This window comes from Mastigoproctus giganteus, chromosome 12 (genome assembly GCF_048544385.1).
Source record: "Mastigoproctus giganteus isolate SK-2022 chromosome 12, ASM4854438v1, whole genome shotgun sequence".
Lineage (NCBI taxonomy): Eukaryota > Metazoa > Arthropoda > Arachnida > Uropygi > Thelyphonidae > Mastigoproctus > Mastigoproctus giganteus.
In genome coordinates this window covers 38,440,181-38,453,047 of record NC_143586.1, presented here as the reverse complement: position 1 = coordinate 38,453,047, position 12,867 = coordinate 38,440,181, and the positions used below count along the sequence as shown (strand labels likewise).

The following is a 12,867-nucleotide window of genomic DNA, read 5'->3' as shown; positions in this document are numbered from 1 at the left end:
CCATCCACGACCAGGTAATGAACACCAAAAATTATAGAAAATACATCGCAAAGGAGCCCGGAATGTCAGATGACACATGACGACTGTTCCGCCTAGCCTCGGAAATGATCCAACACATCACCGCGGGTGCAAGGTGATCACCCAGACTGAGTACACTCATAGACACGAGCAGGTAGCCAGGATAATACACACGGAGGGGAATCCCCCAATCAGGGAGAAATAATATAAGAGTAATAAAATATAATAACTCTGTATAATTACCACGCTGTGTCGGAGTGGTCAACAGCGGGAGTACAGTAGCTCGCGCTCTTTGAGTGGACCAAGGTTCAAGCCCCTAACTACTAAATACAATTAACAGTTGTATCGATGGTTTATTGTAAACTCCGCTGGTTTGATGGTTGGCCGGAGTATAAACAAGAACCTTATTTATATACAGTACTGTACAAATATATATATATATTTGCGAACACAATTCTTAAACAACATTCTGAAATGTCCAGGGAGCGCTTTACACGTTGCTTAAATAGTCACTTTCAAGTTGGTTTTTGTGACAGTTGAGGAAGTTGTCTGTGCTTGTGTGTGTCGTGGCCAGCATTCTACAGTTGCGCTTTTGATCAACTTGTTTTTTTGCCATTTGGTTGTGAATTATTGTGTTTTTATTAAGGTACTGTGAAACATAAGGTGAGCAGAAGTGTTTTTTTTTTCTTTGTTTAATTATACAATAATATCTGAAAGTGTGATTTAAAGTAATGTTTTCTTTTATTATTTTGTGTATTTTTTTAATTCTTTGTATGCGAAGAAAATAAGTCTGAGTTGAACAACGATTTGTCTATGCCCAGATTTGTTTTTGCGTGATGCAGCTTTTTAACTGTCTCGCAATTTTTATTCTTGTCTATACCCCTCAAAGAAACTTCGTGTATATGGCTGCCGTGACATAATCTGGGAAAATAAAGTGGCGTTTAAAAATATATAACTTCTTTATATATATACACCACATGCTCTACTTTGGGAGAGAATGTTGTGTATAGGTAAAGAAGGTAATTTGGGGAGGTAAGTTATTGGTAACGATTCTTTGGTAGACTTTAAATTTTATCACCAAGAAATGAAATAAAACCATTAAAATATTCAAGAAACAGTGCAGTTCAGTGCTTAACGGTATTTTTAAAAACTACTAATATATCTTAAAAAGAACTTTTTATGGTTGTTTGAATCCTAATCATGCCATTGTGCATTTGCATTTTTTTTTTTTTTTTTATGTGAACCCCAAACACGAGAGGTATTAGAACCTATAGTACTTAGTACCATGTTTGGGTTAGGGTTGAAGGAGAAGTATGGGGGGGAGGGGGATGCCGGAAACTTTGCTCTAGAGACTAAACATGGGTTTCACCACTTCAAGCCTCCAACTTAGGTAGTTGGTTGCATATATGTCAAATTTTAAATCCTTAACAGCAAATGCATTGGCCTTGGGGAATGGCACTTTAGCAGCATTACTACTCCAGTAAGTCTAGTACAGTATTATATGTGAAAAAAAAAAAAAAAAAGTGTGTAAACATATGTATATACATAATTTAAAAAACACTGCAACATAATATAATCCATGGCAGTATAGTGAGCTTACCATTTCTGGATTCTAACTCCATTGAGAGTGGATGGGAATTTTTTATTATGGAATAAATGTTGATTGATTTTTTTTATCTGTTACTTAAATAGCAAGGGTTTTGGTTCCACTTTATATATTCTTTAGTTTAGCTTTTCACCATAGAATCCATCCTGAAATTTAGAGAAGACATTTGACTGTCCTGTGTGTGTGTTATATTTGTATAGCTGTTTGCAGGCCAATTTGCATATCATGTGAAGAACTTGGAATTGCTCATGAAGAAGCCTTACATCAGCTGTCTGAAGTTTGGCTAATTACAGGCTTCATTGAAGAGTTAACTTGGAGGCATCTGTGTTGGGGTCTTCAAGACTTCTCCCCCCAATGTTGTGCTCTTTGTCTGTACAGCATGAGCCGAAAAAACCCCACATCACCTGCCCATCAATAGATTATCTAGTTCATCTTTTAATTCATTTAAACTACAACAGTGGAAGTTTGATTCCAGTAATCAGCTACCCACTGGCCGAAGTCAAACTTCTGCATACCTCTCTAGAAACCATCCTACCTTAATTTGATTTTTGTCTCTTGTGTAGTCTAAGCAAGAGGAAGGCTGTCAGCATTGAACTTATGCAATATATTCAAAACCTGAAACACCTCATTCAGATCTCCTTCCAGGTGATTCTTTGTTGCAACTTGCAAGACTGAAGCTTTCTTTGTAAGAGTACCTGTTTGTTCTTACAAAGCTCATTGCCCTTCTATGCACATGTTCCAGCAGATCCACAGCCTTCCTAAAATGAAGACTCCAGACCTATATGCAGTACTAAGATGCAGCCTAACTATTCCATTGTACAATGGGATAATCACCTGCTTATCCCTGCTAGCAAAGTTCCTGTATATCATTGACAAAACACCAGGAGCTGTCTAGGCAGCCTTTCCATGCTGCTTAGAGAACTTTATATCTAATTACACAATTACCTGCAGGTCTCCTGCATTTTCCCCTAACCTTGAGCATAGTAACATGTCCTTGGTACATTAATCTAGGATTTCTTCTATTTATATGTAGTACTTTGCATCTGTTGATCTTAAAGTTCATTAGTCATTTCTGAGTCCTGAAATTTTCCCAGTCTTGTTGCAGTAGCATACCTCGATTACTGTCATTAACCATTCTGCCATCTTTGTGTCACCTGCAGACATACATTAAGCCTGATATACCATTAACAATAACATTAAAAATATAGAAAACAATAGTCCAGCACTGAACTCTGGAGGACTCCACTAATAACATTAGTCCCTGAAGAGCAGTGCCCACTCTGTTTTCTCCAACTTAACCATCCATTTATACTTAGTAGTAACTTGACCTTAATGCCAATTTGTAGCAGACTGTACAATGTGAGAAAGCTTCCTGATACCCGAGTCAAAAGGTAAAATAAGTAGCAGCTATTATCAATCCACTGCAGGATGGAAGTCTCCTCAACAATTCATGTTGAGGGAAATGGACCATAATCTGATATGCTGCTCCAGTGCAGGTTGGCAGATTGACCATATTTAGCAATCAAAGGCTTGAACCTCTGTCTACTCAGTGTGCTACTGCACTCCCGCTCCTGACCATTTCGTATCAGACTTATTATTTGCATCCAGTTCCTTTTGACTGCATCGTAGTATTCAATAAAATTGATCAGATAAGATCACTGCTTAACAAATCCACACTGTGACAAGTGTATTCTTGTCTAGATGATCCTGCATTCTCTGTAACCAGAGAATTTATATAGAACACAAGGTAAGCTAACAGATTTGTAATTACTCATGTTGCCCTTGTATCCCCTTCATGAATTGAAAATACATTCACACATCTCCAATCCATAGGAACCTCTCCTAAATCTGAAGATACTCATTATATAGCTAAGGGTTTGCTTACGTAACTTTCTGTCTTAATATAATTTGATAGATCCTAGGCACCTTTTCTATGTGTACCTACAATTTCTCTTCCCCTTTCCTTAGAGTTATCACAATCATTTAGACTTTAGTTTCAACTTGTGGAGTCCCCTTCATCAAAGAATTCCTCATGTGAATGCAGATGCAAAATACCTATTCAGTTTGTCAGCAACCTGAGTAGGATCATCACTATTTAACTGTTCATATCAAGTGGATAAATGTGATTCATCCCCTTCTAGTGTTTACATAAATTCCAGAAATCTATTTGTGGAATTTTTGCACCAACTGGTTATTGTACAAAAAAAAATGCAGAATCAAGATTCTATTTTCTTGAAAAACAAGAATTTAAAATTTAGTTTCAGTATCTTGTATATAATTATTGAAACATGTTGGCTTTGCATTTTATAGCAGTACCTTTCGTTGTTATTTAAATCTCTTCAATAAAAAAAAATGGATTGTTACAGTTCTTGCTAATTTTTAAGATTGTAAATGGGGATAACATTTTCCAGGTTCATGTATGATCCTCAAAAAAAACTGGCACTGATTACGGTTTAACTTCAATTTTTTTAATTAAATTTTCAGTAATTGCATAATCTCTTACTTGCATGGATGACTGTTGTCCTCCAATTAAAATTAATTTTTACTCGTTCAAATTTCAGTTCTTTTTAATCCCATTATAGGTATGTATTGGTTATTTATTCAGCAACATTCAGTTTTTTGCTTTTTCTGAGAGAAAAAGCACTTTCATAAATAATTGAGCTATCTTATGTTCAGTACTAATAGTTGCATATATTTATTTCACTTATGTCAAATAAGGGATAATTATATTGGCTTCCAGCTTATGCCTATTGTGCTTGTAGTAGAAATGCTTCTCTTGAAAAATAAGCATGTTCTTTTAGTGATGTAGTATACAGGTAAATCAAAATGAACACTGAATGAATGGTAATCTGGCACCAGTGTGCCACTGTATGTTCAAATGCAGTTGTGTAGAATGAGAGGTGCAGTGTCCCCCCCCCATGCCAGAAGTCTTTGGTTCTTGAGTTTTACTTATGGCATACCATTATTTCATAACTTTTAAATTATTGAAGAATTTAAATGCTGTGTTTTTGCATGTTATATTTAAAAAACAAATTAATACTGCTGGAAATTAAATTACAAAGTAAGTCATAAAATATAAACCTGAAAAAATTGTTCTATGAATGTGAAAATGTTTTCATGTTTAAACAAAACACACTTTGTACAGTAATTAAATGAAACAGAACTACTTCCATAGCAGGTGCCTTCAATTGATGTGCCAATTTAAACTACATGTGCAAGCAACATGTTTGAGATACTCAATGCAAAACTAGCACTTTGAAGCAAAAGGCAAAAACAGTAAATAATTGGACAGAACATGACAGATTATTTGCAGTTTAATTCCAAGTAAACAATTTTTCACTTCCATAGCATCTCCAATAAAATTTTGCCTACATTTAAGAATGTTAAAATTCTTTTTAATGATTAAAGTATTTATCTGTTATTCTCCTACCAGTGTAAGTTACAAGTAGGGCTAACCTAACCACTGTATATTTATGCATCATATGTATATTTGTTTGTACATAAGTTTATGGTGACAGAGATTGCACTTCTAGAGTAGTGAGGTAACTGGTGGTGCAGATCAGAAAAATAGCAAGGCCAGTGTACATCAAATTCAAGGTTTCTCTTCTGTATGTTAAGGGCTGCCATAGTGGAAATACTTGCAAGAATTGCAATCACTGTGTTGTATATTGCATATTTATCTTTTTGGAACAACTCTTCATAGGCAATTGTCATATCTACTTCATTACAGAAATATGTGTTTAAACTTGAATGTTTACTACATTGTGCAATGTTTGTGTACGTGACTGTCATATGCTCGGGATCCTAAGTGGTATACTGTTTTCAGACAAAGGTTTTAAAGAATGACATCTCTACAAATTAAAAACTTTTTTATTCAGGATGACAGTTTGCATTTCAGTGGAAACTTCTATTACCACACCATATGCTGCATCATCACATGAGTTGTAACATAGGAGTAACTACTGCAAAGTAGTCAAATGGCAAAATGATGCAAGAAAGCCAGAATTTCCCATTTAATGGAAATGGGGAGCTCCTCCCTTTCCTGGTGTGCTTTACCCATCTGGAGAGATTTTTGTCATCCTCACCATGGTCTGAGTTCATTTTCATTCTAACCATATTCCAGTAAACTGTTCATTAGCTGAAAGTACTCGGATTGATTTTTGTTGTACCTTGGAGATGGGTATATTGTTTCCATAATATACCCATCTCCATAATAGGAAGGTACTGTAGTAGATAAAAGGCTGACTAAATAGTAGATAGTGATTATAACTATTGCTCTGAATGTCCTGATTAGTCAATCAGGTTCAATAGCCTGCTAGGTCCTTTATTGCTTGATATTTGTTACATTAGTGAAAATAACAAATATGATATATTATTACTGGCTATGGAAGATAAGGAGTAAGCTTCTGTTGCATGAACAAATTTCCAGCATGGATCCAGCTTGCCTTTTGAATTTTTCCTAACCCATGAAGACAACTTTTTTTCATTGCTCTCAAAGCCTCTTCACTGGTTAAAAGAATTCATCTTTCACAGAAAAATGAATGGATCAGTAATTTTTTTTATACATAAGTATATTTTGAATGTTTGAGTTGTCATGCATTACATGATGATAAAAACATTATCTGTGTTTTTTGTCATGTTTGACTTGGTGCATTATGGCCTTGTTTCCAATGTGTCATTAAATACTAAACCAACCAACCAATTTGTCATGTGATAGTCAAACATCCAAAATAAAAACACAGGCTGTCTTCTAAGAACAATTGATTCTATTGTCTCCCAACATGCAGTTCTTGACAGAATTAATAGTACTTCTGTTATTTCAGTTTATCTTGTCTTATTTTTGCTTCAAAAATGGATTTCTCTCTTTTTAGTGAAGAGAAAGTGTGGTCACTAAATTCTTGGTTATTATCTGACTAAAATTTTTGGCAAAAAAAAGTAGCTAATATTACCAATGAACAAAATATCAGCAGCTGATAGCAGTTTTAAAGGTTTTATTACTCATCTGACACTTGTTAATATTTTGTTGGCTTATCCAAGCAAATAGTTTTTGTAATAAATGGATTTCAAAACCTATTTGCATGGATTTTAGTTGATTGATAATTGAAAACAGATACTTTCCTCAACTCTTGTTTCGATAATGTTTTAGCTTTGGATGGAAAAGGTTATTCTTTGCTGTGACACTGGGCAAAGCCATCTCAAAATGAATTCTGTGTACATTTCTAATTTCCAATACCAACATCACTAAGTCTTTGTAGTATCTGGACATTGCTTTTGAAGAAGCTGCAGGGAACATCAGCAGAGTAAACTCTGAAATTAAACATGAGCAAGCCTTACCTACAAACTCTAGAATGATAAACTAACTCATTTAACCAGCTAGAAAACAACATGAATAATGAAGATCTAGTCTCCTTTGATGCTGATAAATGTTCATTAATCTCCCATTAGAAGAGACTAAGACCATCCTCCACCATACCAAATACTAGGTGACTAGATACATATCACCTTCTCCCACCAACCCCCTAGATATTTCAGACATTCTTGATTTAGCATTAGTAGAGGCATTTGATGCAAGAAAGCAAGCTTATGCAGCATCAGCCAAAAAAAAATAAAGTTAAACAAAAAAACCCACTTCACCCCTCTGTTTGTTCAAAATACTTGTCCAGCTGAGCCTTAAACTTATTTAGGCTATCAACTTCCACGACAAGGGATGGAAGTCTGTTCCACCTACCAACCACCCGCTGGCTAAAGGCAAATTTCCGCACATCTATCCTACATCTCTTTCCTCAATTTGAATTTATGCCCTCTCAGGTGATTATTCTGAGCAAGAGGAAGAATCCCATCAGCATTGAGCATGCTCAAACCATTCAAGGCTTTGTACACCTCTATCAGATCACCTCACTGATGCCTAGTCTCCAGACACTAATTCGCAAAACTTAAGCTCTTTCTTCGTAAGAGCACCCCTTTGTTCCATTCACTAATCTTGTTGCCCTTCTCTGTACTTGTTCTAGCAGCTCTACATCCTTCTTGAAATGAGGCCTCCAGGCCTGTATACAATACTCTAAGTGTGGCCTGATCATTGCCTTATACAAGGGAATAATCACCTCCTTATCCCTGCTAGAAACATTCCTATATATCATTGACAATACACCATGAGCTACTCTTGCAGCCCGTCTGCACTGCTCAGAGAACTTCATATCTGCCTGCACAACCACTCCCAGGTCCCTTTCATTCTCTACCACTGTCAGTGTAGTACCACAGAATTGATACATTGCTCTGGGGTTGCTGTTTCCCATATGTAGTACTTTACATTTGTCAATGTTAAACTTCATTTACCACCTCTCAGCCCATCTGCTCAACTTTTCCAGATCCTGTTGCAGCAGCATAGTGTCAGTAGTGTCCATTCCATTGTATAAGGCAATGGTCAGGCCACACCTAGAGTACTGTATACAGGTCTGGAGGCCTCATTTCAAGAAGGATGTAGAGCTGCTGGAACGAGTACAGAGAAGGGCAACAAGATTAGTGAATGGAACAAAGGGGTGCTCTTACGAAGAAAGGCTTAAGTTTTGCAAATTACAGTGTCTGGAGACTAGGCACCAGCGAGGTGATCTGATAGAGGTGTATAAAGCCTTGAATGGTTTAAGCATGCTCAATGCTGATGGGATTCTTCCTCTAGCTCAGAAAAATCACCTGAGAGGGCATAAATTCAAATTGAGGAAAGACAGATGTAGGATAGACGTGCGGAAATTTGCCTTTAGCCAGCGGGTGGTTGGTTGGTGGAACAGACTGCCATCCCTTGTGGTGGAGGTTGATAGCCTAAATAAGTTTAAGGCTCAGCTGGACAGGTATTTTGAACGAACAGAGGGGTGAAGTGGAAGTGGTTTTTTTTTTTTTTTTGGCTGATGCTGCATAAGCTTGCTTTCTTGCATCAAATGCCTCTGCTAATGCTAAAAAAAATGCTAAATTGACAACCCTGCCAACCTTCGTATTGTCTGCAAACTTGGACATTAAGCTTGATATACCATCATAAATATCATTTATAAATACAGAAAACAATAAAGGACCCAATACTGAAACCTGAGGGACTCCACTAATAACATTAGTCCACAATGAGCAGTGTCCATTGATTACCACTCTCTGCTTCTCCCCATCAACCACCCCTTTATCCATAGCAGCAATTTGCCTCCAATGCCACACTGCTCCAATTTGTGCAGCAGTCTTCCATGTGCAACAGTATCAAAAGCCTTTCTAAGATCCAAGTATATAATATCAAAGTTATTCCCTGCATCCAGTTCTTTTGTGACTGCATCATAGTATCCAATCAAATTGGTCAGGCAAGACTTCCCCTTAACAAAACCATGCTGTGTCCGAGCTATAACTGAAGTCTTTTCTAGATGATCCTGCAGTGCTTCTTTAACCAGTGCCTCCATTAATTTTCTGGGAACAGAAGTTAAACTCACAGGTCTATAATTACCTGTGTCACCCTTTGATCCTCCTTTGTGAATTGGGGTCACATTTGCACATCTCCAGTCCACAGGTATCTCCCCTGAGTCCAAGGAAGCTCTCATAATTATGGCTAAGGGTTTGCTTACTTCCTTTGCTGCCTCCTTTAATATAACTAGATAGATCCCATCCACCCCAGGTGCCTTTCTTGTGTTTATCTTCAACAATTTCTCCTCCACTTTACTCTCAGTTATTACAAGATTCTCCAGCTTACTGCCAGAGTTGAATACACCTCTGGCATTCCCCTTGCTGAATAACTCCTCATGTGTGAATGTCGATGCAAAATATTCATTTAGTTTGTTAGCTACCTGAGCAGGTTCATCAACAGTTGACCCATTGGTCAACTTGATATCAATCTGATTCATCCCCTTCCTTCTAGCGTTTACATAAGTAAAGAATTCTTTGCTGTTTTTCTTCGCATCCCTTGCCAAGGATTCTCATAATCTGCCTTTGCCTGCCTAACCTCCTTTGTAACTTGGTTACAGATCAACCTGTATCTATCATAGGCTTCTGTGTCACATGTTAATTTGTATGTATCCCATGCATTTTTCTTCTCTGCCATATGCCTCATTAGTTCATCTGACATCCATTTAGGCCTAAACCTTGAACAATATTTCTTAGTTGGTATGTAAAGCCTAGTAGCATTCCAAGATAAGTTCTTTGAATGCTTCCCATTTTGAATTTGCTGTTGGTAACATCATCAGTTGATCCCACTGTATAGAATTTAAATACTGTCTCAGTCCATTGTAGTCGCCTTTACGAAAGCAATATCCCTTCCCTTTACCCCTAATGGTAGTTACCTCTGAGTAAATCCCACTTCAGATCACTGCAACCGAGTGGTTCATTTATCTGCAGATTCTTAATGCATGAAGAATCACTACTGATAATCAAATCAAGAGTATTACTCCCTCTAGTTGCCTCCCGAACATGCTGATGTAGAAAACAATCATCCAATAAATCCACAAAAGCCTTGCCAGTGACCAGCCCCCAAATTCCAGTCAATATCTGGGAAATTAAAATCCCCCATTATAAGACTCTCTGATTTACTGGCCCACTCTATTTTTCTGTACAGTTTCTTATTATACTCAGTCATTAGGCCTATAGCACACTCCTACTCAATTTTGATCTCCCAATGCTTATGTCACACCAAACTGACTCGACACGACACTGTCCAGCAATGTCGACTGGCTTCACTTCCTTGGATTTTGTGTTTCTTAACTAATAGCATAACCCCTCCTCCCTTCCTATCCTGTCTATCCTTTCTGTAGACATTGTATTCAGCAAATTCCAGTTCTGCATTTCTTATATCTGTGTGACACCACATCTCTGAAATCCCAACAATATCCGCCTTTGTTTTGAGCAATACCTCAAATCCATCAAATTTATTTACTAAACTCCTAGCATTGGTGTACACGCAAGTATACATGCACCTGCTCTTCCTCTTAGCCACCCTAACACAACCCATGTGTTTACTTGTACCCCCATGATTCCCAGCAGTCTCTGAAATATCCTGCATCTTATTTTCCAGGCTGCTGCTCATTCCAATAGAAGCAGTGCAAGAATCACTTTCTCCTCTGCCAGTGGCTACTGTTAATCTATTAGTCCTTGTATCCCCCCAATCTAGCAGTTTTCCGACCCACCTAACACTGCCTCGATAGCATCAGCGAACATTCTTGCACCCTTTCTATTTAAGTGTATCCCATCCCTGTAGAAGCAGTCTCTCCTGTTAACAAGTACAGATCAGGCTGAAAAAAAATTCTACCCCTTGATCCCTACACAATCTTTCCAGGGGTGAATTTAGTAGATTTGTCAATAGAAGATTCCTTCAGCTTCAAATATGACCTATATAAATAAACAAAAACAAGGTTTCAGCATTGGCAACCTCCCCCCCCACACTGGCAAAGATCTTTATGAATTCCTTTGAAAACAAGACCATAGAAAAAGCTACACTAAAACCAGAAGTATAGATTAGATATATAATGTCCTTACCATTTAGTCACATGGCATTGGGGAACTCAACTTGATCTACATATCAATAGCCTACATCCACACCTTGTTCAAAATCAGATTAGAAGATAAAAAGCTACCATTTCTTGATCTACAATTGAGCAGAACCAACAACACCATAAACTTATATAAACCTACTGACACTGGATCTGTCCTGGACAGCTTCATCCTGAAGGTGTCCAGGATTTTCTCCTTGGATGGCTTCATCCTGGGGGATTTTCCCCTTGAGATCCAGCCTTTACAGAAGCTGGATCTCAAGGAGAAAATCCCCCAGATAAGTCTACAGTAACTGATTAACCACAAATGCATATCAGAAAAAAAAAAATAGAAAAATTCTCCAATAATACACCCAACAGTAATCTTGACAAGGATAAACAATCCATCACTATCCTTTGTGCTATGTAAACATCAGCAAATATATAGCTCAAATAGCCAATTTATCTGGTATACTAAAACCACAACAATAAAAGACAACCTTGCCGTCTTGACTTTGCCCCTCCACCAAAAACCCTATATACTGGCTAAAATGTAGATTGCCCTAAAGCTTACATAGGACAAAGCAAGAGAAAACTGAGCCTAAGGACATTGAAAAAGGCAGAATAACAATTTCAGATCCAGCTTTCCATACATGGACAGAGAATCAAAAATTGGCATTTCCTAAAACATCAGTACTTGCCACAGACATATATATATATATACACACCATAGACTTCTACAAAGAAGCCTTTTTTTTTAATGGGAGTCATGGTTAACATTAGCCACAACAAAGGAAATCCAGATTAAACAGCCACATTCATATGTTAATTTGGGTAGTGCTATGAATAGTCCTAATCCAAATTAAAAATAAGTTTAAACTTTTTTGCTGCCCCCCCCAACTATGAAGTAGACAACCTAGAGAAATTCCTAACCAACCACCCTAGAAACAGATCTTAACTGAGAAAGTTTTCCATCAAATTTTTGTCATCTTCTATTTTAATTTAAATGATTTGTTTACTTAATTTTTTCACATATCATTAAATGTGTTATAATCCCCCATTAAGCCAATACCTGCAATAATGGTGCCCTTGGGACACAAGTAAATCCTGGGATCGAGACTATAAAAGATAATCCCTTGGACTCTTTGACCAAAACCACCTTGTAGTGAGATTATAACCACAGACCACCCACTTTTTCACCCAAAAACAAATCAATAACTTTTGTGACTGATATTACTGTTATTTATTATATAAAAAAATTAGCCTTAAAACAGAATTCTTCCAATTAGATCCTAATTTGATTTAGTAAAACTCAATTTTACTAAAAAAAATTTAAGAATTCCATAACCCTTAGTTACTGTTGTTGCAGTTGCTGAAATGGTAAGAAAATACCATGAAGTATCTGACCCCCATTATGTACATATTTGTAATTTGGAAATAAACAATACCAAAAGAATGTCAAAGTCATTAACAACCAGAAAACTCAATCTTGGTGGCACTGAGTCACTGCTACAAGAAATGCCTTCTCTGGGGTGTAGTCCAAAAGCTGAGTTGGAACAGAACTTGCTCTGTGGAATTTTTCATACTGTTAGAAATAATTGTGGAGACTTGACAAAGAGGTGACATACTGAACACTATCCTGAGCAGCATTTTGCCCATGGATACCTAACTGTTGATTGGCATAATCATCAGGAAATCAAGACATTAAATCAGATACTCACTATGAGATACAACCCCTCCATTCTCTATGGTAGAGCTGAA

General features: G+C 37.0%; 1 protein-coding gene across 1 annotated transcript in view; it reads left to right on the top strand.

Annotated features, from left to right (window-relative positions):
• Positions 1-559: 559 nt before the first annotated feature.
• Positions 560-12,867, top strand: part of LOC150076908 (transcriptional regulator ZNF706-like) — a 39,671-nt gene continuing 27,363 nt past the window's right edge. The window contains exon 1 of the mRNA XM_090386730.1: positions 560-681. The gene's annotated coding sequence lies outside the window, so the exon portion shown is untranslated. The remainder of the gene's footprint in view (positions 682-12,867) is intronic.